This window comes from Diadema setosum, chromosome 12 (genome assembly GCF_964275005.1).
Source record: "Diadema setosum chromosome 12, eeDiaSeto1, whole genome shotgun sequence".
In the NCBI taxonomy this organism is placed as follows: domain Eukaryota; kingdom Metazoa; phylum Echinodermata; class Echinoidea; order Diadematoida; family Diadematidae; genus Diadema; species Diadema setosum.
Genome location: NC_092696.1, coordinates 4,890,162 through 4,898,046, shown reverse-complemented (window position 1 = coordinate 4,898,046; position 7,885 = coordinate 4,890,162).

Genomic DNA, 7,885 nt, shown 5'->3' with positions numbered 1-7,885 from the left:
ACCTTATCAATTACACGTCGTACAAACAGGTGCACTTTTTAACCTTTGTTCTCAATCAGAGCCTTAGATAAGAGCCGTGTCAGTGGTCACATGAATCCACGATGTTAATAAATTATAGATAATCTACTTCACTTATTGTTTAATTATATTAACTTACATTGAATTAGTGTCTAATTGTGGCAGAGAGTGTAATATGAGGAAAGTACAGAATTTCTAGAATTTCCATGAAACAATAACACCAGTCGCAAGTGCATGTCGAAATTTTAAGAGCAGGTAACGAAATGTGAATTATCAGTGAAAGCCTCTGGACCCTACCAAGCAGAGCCCTTTCTCCCCCCCCCCCCCCTTCTCTCTCTCTCTCTCTCTCTCTTTAAATTCAGTCACATCCATTTGAGTCTATGTCAGGTTTGGTGCACGTAAAGAGATACTATAAACATCAATCGCATTCTCTCCTAAACCACAGTTGAGAACAAATTATTCCTATCGTTATCTCGCCTTCTCCCTCTATCCCTCTCGTATCTCTACTCCACATCTCTTCCGTATTGATACTTACATTGAGAATCGATAACTCCCACAACGTTACTTTTTCCATAAATCTGCAATTTAAATGGAGAAATCTGAAATTTGTATGTATATTTTTGGACAGTTTAAATAGAGAAACTATTGTGTGAATAAGCCAGTTCGGAGTTAGCTCATGGGCACATTGGTCCGAATGACCTTTCTTTTTTCTCAGTCGGTTAAGGGGCTCTTCACTCGTTTTCAGAGCGACATAATGCATAAGCTTTACGCAACGATTTATGGTATTCATCAATCCTGCATAAACAAAGAATGAACTCGCATAGACCAGATGGCCAGAATGATCCGTCAATTGACACTTGGGAAAGCATCCATTTCATTATCTTACATTGAATGTAAGAACAACCTCTTTCTATCGATGTTGCCAAATATCACTTTTGCTGTCAGGTGGATGTGCTGGCAAGCAGCATTTATAAGGATTACATGAATAGTCATTGTACATGATAATACATCACAGACGCTTATCCCAGTGACTTTAAAAACCAACGTGCCTGTTGGTCCGAATGACGTTTTCTGCTCATGCGCAGAGTGGAACTCCGAACTGGCTTATTTGATGTCGTTATTTGGATTATGTTTAAAGAAGAATGTGGGTCACGGGGTTTTGTAGGCCGGGGTCGGGTGAGAGTGCTAGGGTATGTTTTATGTGATAATCTAGTCATTAGAATAAAATTGGTTGATATGAAGTATATAAAAAAGTTGACATAATCATATTGGGGTTGTGCAATTACATTTCTAAATATCTTATTTTTGGTTATTATCAGTCATACAAGCCTGATGTCTTGTGTATGAAGTTTTGTAGTTTTATTGAAGTACAGACAAACCAGTCGTTACAGTATTTTTTATATAGTATTGTTTGTTTTAACAAATGTGGAATATGTTCTTATCTCTCATGATAATCGGATAATGCTCAACTTTTTGATTTGTGTATTTTCCCACTCATTTCTATCACACGTGTAAATGCTTTATTCTGTAACTGTCTGAATGTTTGAATTTGTATGTATGTATTTTATGTAATATCATACGCAATTTAGCCCTTGTGCTACGAGATGTGAAATGAATAAATAAACCTTCCAATGATAACAACAAATGCATTGCAACTCTGAATAACGAAAGGAAAAAAATACACATGTAATAATGAGTGACTCGTGTGTGTCATTATGACCATGATAATTATGATTACTGAGAGAATATGTCCTTAAAGAAAAATAGAACGAATATCATTACATTTTTAGATGAAACCAACCTTTCTCTCTCTCTGTTAATCATTTAGCTTGACAACTCTAAATCAATACCGAAGACGAAGCCCAGTGATATTTTGTAGCGATATCGAGTTTTTTCTCTTTTTCATCATTTTTAAAATGTTGTTTTGGTTCTTGTGTTGTTTCTTTCAAATCCTTAAACTGTAAGTATATAGATTGCACAGATTGTCCATAAGATGGTGTGTTAGTATTAGGTACGTGACACGCAAGGTTTCGTGTTCGGTGATGCGGACTGTAAAACCGCGCAAAAGTGTTCAGTCTATTCGTTGTATAGGGTACCTACATACAGTGTTAACTCTTTATGTACCACGTTTGCACCTCCAAGGGTGCGTTTATAAGATTTTGCGGGCCTAGCATCACTGTTTTGAAACACTGTTTCAAAACACACTTTCGTCAGGAGAGCGTTTATAAGATTTTTTTCTCCGAGCGTGTTGGGGCTCTCGCTCAGATTGCGCCATTGCGCAACTCACTCTGCGCAGTTTTTCCTCGGCAAAAGGTCAAACAGGTTGCGTGCAAGGCATTGTGACGTCACATAAACAGTGTTTGCGATCGCGGTTGCGTTTATAAGATTTTTGAAACACTGATTCTACAGAAACACTGTTTGTAAACGCGCTATTTTGTGCGTTTACAAACAGTGTTTCAAAACACTGTTTCAAATCACGGCCAGCGTTTATAAGAATTTTTTTCGAGCTAGAATCACTGTTTGGCCAGAAACAGTGTTTCAAAATTACACTGTTTCTGGCCAAAAGAAAAATCTTATAAACGCACCCCAAGTCAGTCGACGGCGTGCCAACTTCGCATATTCTGCTCAAAAGCACAAAGCCACCCAAACAGACCGATAAATACCCAAATGTCACAGTACGATGAGAGGAGTTTCTCGTGATTTCAATCCTTCCACAGGTAGCTTGATTGTATGTAGTAATTGGCTATCAAATGGTGTTCGATCCCTTCTGGATTTGCGAGTAAATTCTAAGTTTCTGGCACTGTTTTGCATGCAAAAGTAATGCCTTTACAATAAAATGTGTACTCGTCATTTGAAAGAAAAAACTATTGTACATTTGTCGTACAATTTACATCAAAGCAAAGTTTGGCATTTTCTCGACAACTTTGCTCGTTACATTTCCACTGTAACAAAAATCTACTTTAGATTAAAGAGATTTGAAAAGCGGATAGTTTCTCCAAAGCATGGTGTCTCAGAATGATGTGGCACACAGGGGGCTTACACCATGGCACATTGAGAGTTAACTACAAATATTCAGGATTAACATTATGTAAAACTCCCAGCAATACCAGAAGTTCCTAAAGAAAACCAAATCCCACGGCAAGCATGAAGGTTGACTGTTAATAGCAATATTAGTAACACCCCAACACACAGACACACATAGAAAACGGGTATTCCCGTTCACCTCCCTTTATTTCAGCTTTTTTTTTCTTTTTGCCAGATCCGATTACATTTACTTCATGAAGAACACTTACTGAATATTTCCATTGCTTTCATCAGTTTGTAGGAACGTGTACTTAATTGAATTTGGACTACTTGTTCATGAAACATAGTTGAAATATTCACATCAAGAATATTTGCTTTCAACATCTAATTCTCCTCCCAGAGAATTATGAAAACTCATTACTATATGACCGTGATCAAAAGGAATCACGGCTACTAGAATTGAGGATGGTAGATGTGCATGTGTTAGCAATGGCATAATAAAGACTCTGACTGATCTGACACGTTTGTACAGGACATTGACTGAAATAAAATGCTCCTGACAAACTATTAATTGCGTTTTCACTTTCGTCCAATAGTAGTGGTTGGTACAAACAACATTATGCGTTATGTAATCGTAAAAAACAACTATAAAGTAAAAAGACGAAGCAATGTCATTTTCAGGGTACACTTTAGCAGAACAAATACATCAACTAAAGATTTTGGGGAATGATTACATACTATAATATGTTCGGGATCATCTTCATAAGCCGTCGTTGACTAACTGGAAAATGGCCCATTGCAATGTTGCAACATGGAATAGGCTGTTATAAAGTACATTATAAACCTTGCCAAATTTGTATGCAATCAATTTTATGGTTATATCCTACATTGTATATATATATATATATATATATATATATATATATATACATATATATGAAGGGTTTGTTTGCAAAAACCGATAAGTCCATTTTTGAAGATTTTGAAGTACGATTTCTGTTATAATGTACAAAATAATACCTTTTAAATGATACATTGGTCACTACATATAAAGCTATATTTTTGAAGTTATGGTCAAAAGAAGCAAAAATTTTCTTATTATTCTCTTTATTTTTCTTGACCTTTAATCGCAAATATCTCCATTTGGCAAATATGGACTTATCGGTTTTTGCAAACAAACTCTTCATATATATATATATAGTGAAAAGCATGAAGCAAAGAAATGGGTTTCCATTTGGATTCGAACCCGATTTAAAAGAGCTTTCAACCAAAAGGGGTTAAATCCATTGAAAAAAATGATGGTGGATATAGTGCATTATTGAAGCAGCTCGTCGTATATATAATTTACGTGACCGTGCATCTCAAAACCAATAAAAAGAAAAAAAAGTCGCACCCCTTGATTTTACGTAAGGACTCAAAAAAATAAGGCGATATTGAACAACGAAGTCAATCTCGAGCTTTTCATACTTTTTTTTTCGTAAGAGCTAATCTTTTTCTACATCATTCTTTAGTTTGAGATCATAAAATGAATGAGAAAGTGGGTTTTCAATATTTTGTTTTTCTACAACCCTTTTCGGTAGAGTAGTATGAGCAGGTATGTCTTAGAGTCCTCTTTTCATTTCTTGAAAATCCTTTGCACACTCTTCACTTTGTTTGTTTAATAGATACTTTATTTTCTGCAAATCAATAAATCAACATACATAAGGCATGTAATCATGAACATGTGGGAAATATACAAAATAAATTCAAAACAGAGTAGTTTGACTTGCATAAACAAAGATATAAAAGTTAATTAATGATACAATATACAGTATGCATGTCTATGCAGCAGGAATTACAACAACAATTATAATTATGGAACGATTATGCAGAGGGCCGCCATCGTAAGCATAGCTAGAAAAGATGGCCGGCCGGAGGAAAAGGTAGGGACGTATACTAGTTTCGTAACAATACAATACAATACAATACAATACAACACAATACAATACAATACAATACAATACAATACAATACAATACAATGCAATACAATACAAATTCTGCTGTGAATTTCAATTCTAATAGCTTTTGGAAGGATATTGGTAATGATTTGAAAGTTGACATTAATCAGTGACAGAATGTGTTGATAGCGTACGCTAGATTTCAGCTTAATCTGATAATCCATCCACTGTTGTTTCTACGGTGGTTTACATCATGTTTTGTCCTAGTCATCGCACAGGTAGCACAGCTTGATATTTAAGCGTTTGAATAGACCCTGTACTTCATCAGAGCCTCTTTTCTCAGTTCATAACTTTCCAGAGTGTGTGCTTTCTTTCAAATATTTAGAAAGTTTAGGAGAGTCCATTTGAGTTATGTTAACAACATTTTAAAGTTTTGAGTCTGCCCTTAACTAAAAAGCCATGTATGGCGACTCTTTGTTGGTGTTGTGGTGCAGGGTCACATTATGTATATTGAGAGAGAGAGAGAGAGAGAGAGAGAGAGAGGAGAGAGAGAATGAGAGAGGGAGAGAGATGAAAATCTGGTGTGGAATGACTTAAACATCCAAAAAACAAAGCGATTGTAATAAAGTGTGGGTTCCACACTTTATCACGATCGCTCTGTTTTTGATAAATTTGAGCCATTTCAATTTTAATCAAATAAACGTTGAATTCCTCATGGAATTACATGCTCTTTCATATTTCAAAAAAGGTTTCTAATTATCTCACCCAAAAATGTTAGAGACCTGAAATTAGGTCTCAACCAAAACTATACGATCCCTTTAAACGTGGGGAAGAGAAGAATAGAGGAAAGTGCATCCACTTTAAAAAAAAAAAAAAAAAATATATATATATATATATATATATATATACCATGATCTTCTTTATTCACAAGGGTAATTTCTTTCGGTTTTTGCACTGGATGATTCACCAAAGTCCCCAGTCACTATTGTTACTCCAGGGTTCATTATCACTTGTCCATCAATGCACATGGGTCAAGGATGTCTAGAGAGAGACATGTTAGGTAATTAATCGTCTTACCCAATTAGGACCTAAACACTTGACGGGAATCAAACTTGGGACCTCCGAGAGTTATTCATTATACCACAGTGCTCCCATGAACTAATGTTCAGGTACCATGGTACATAATAAAAGTTACTTTTTCATTTTTTTTTTAAAGAAGAGGTGGAAGCGGAAGGGCATTGTCTTTTGTTGGTTTGTTTTGTTGCTGTTGTAGACATGGTAGAGAGACCTTTCGTCCTTTGAGCATCTGAAATGCTGAGGTTACACTATTCACAAAGGTACTTTTCAGGGTTAATTGCGCAGTACATTAATAAAGCGTGAAAGAGATTTTCGCTGTCACTCTGCCATAGATTTATAGCCTTGAATGCTTTTCATTCTTCGTACGATCATCAGAGTAATGAATTGTTATTACTGGCTGAGGTATAGAACCCCTTCGACGTCCGTCGTATAGATGACACTCAGTTGTTATTGCACAACGCTTCAAAGTAATTCACAACCTGGACAGAGTGACATGTTTGGGCTGGTATTTAACATCGCTAGCGATGCGGATATTCTCTCTTCCAATTATATTCGTACAATGTCACCGCTAATGAAATTTAGTTATCGTGATGGGGATTGCTATTTACTTAAAAACCCGTTAAAGAGTAATACATTGTATACACTCTGCGAAACAGTCGTTAATTGTCTACAGTCGTTTATGTTTGTATTTTCAATCGACCGTGTTCTAAAGACAACAGCGGTGCAGATGTACAAAATGACACAGGCTTATATAAACCCTTGAAAATCTGGCCCTTTTAATGGAAAAAATAATGACAGCACGAATATTTTCACTCAAGGAGGGCGATAAAACTTGAAAGGGATTGTGTGATCTATCTTGTGAAATGAAACTAAAAAACCTAGATTTCAACAAATTGCAGCCGGGTGTACATCACAAGCTCGACACCCATACAGTCATACTGCCCACGAGCCATACAGCTGACGAGTCATACAGCCCACAAGTTTTACACCCCCAAGTCATACAACCCAAGAATGATATGGCCCACGAGCATGACACTAAAGCCCACCGCACACTACACGACTTTGCCCCGATTCACCGGTCTTACGACCTAAGACTAGAAGTGTGACGTCACAGTCTTGCCATTTTCTAGTCGTACGACTGGGTCTTAGCGCCAGTCGTAGAGATTTGACATGTTGAATTTCTACGATTGGTCGTAGGCTTTCAGCCATTCACAATGCAGTAAAATGCAAGCGCACGCAGTAAGCCTACTCGTATATGGGCAAAGGCTTGGTCGTATAGTGTGCGGTGTCCGGTCGTACGGATGGTCTTAAGACCCAGCTTGGCTTAAGACTTTAAGACCAGTGTGATCGTGTAGTGTGCGGTGGCCTTTAGTGAACAAGGCCCGTCAAGTAAAATAATGTATAGGCCCACGATACGATCCATCGGGTCGACCCTAAGCAAATATAGCCCACCGATGAGCTCAACCCTAGCAAACAAGGCCCGCAGGCTCAACCCTAAGTAAACAAGGCCCGCAAGCTTAACACTAAGCAAAAAAGGCCCACAAGACTGACAATACATCACCGGGTTTTAAGTAAGCGCAGTGTTGGTCTCGTTGGCTTGTGAAGGTCATGGGCCTCATTTGACCAGACTCTAACTTGTGGACCTCATTAATATTTTAACCCATTGTGTCAAGCTCACTGGCCTTATTTCCCTATAATGCTGAGCTGGTGGGTCATTTTTGCCTAATGTCGAACTTGTGGGATGCATGACTCGTGAGTGTCGAGCTCGTGGGGCCACTCCCTTACAGATAATCTTTCCAGCCCTCCGATTGCGCAACAGCAGTGAAA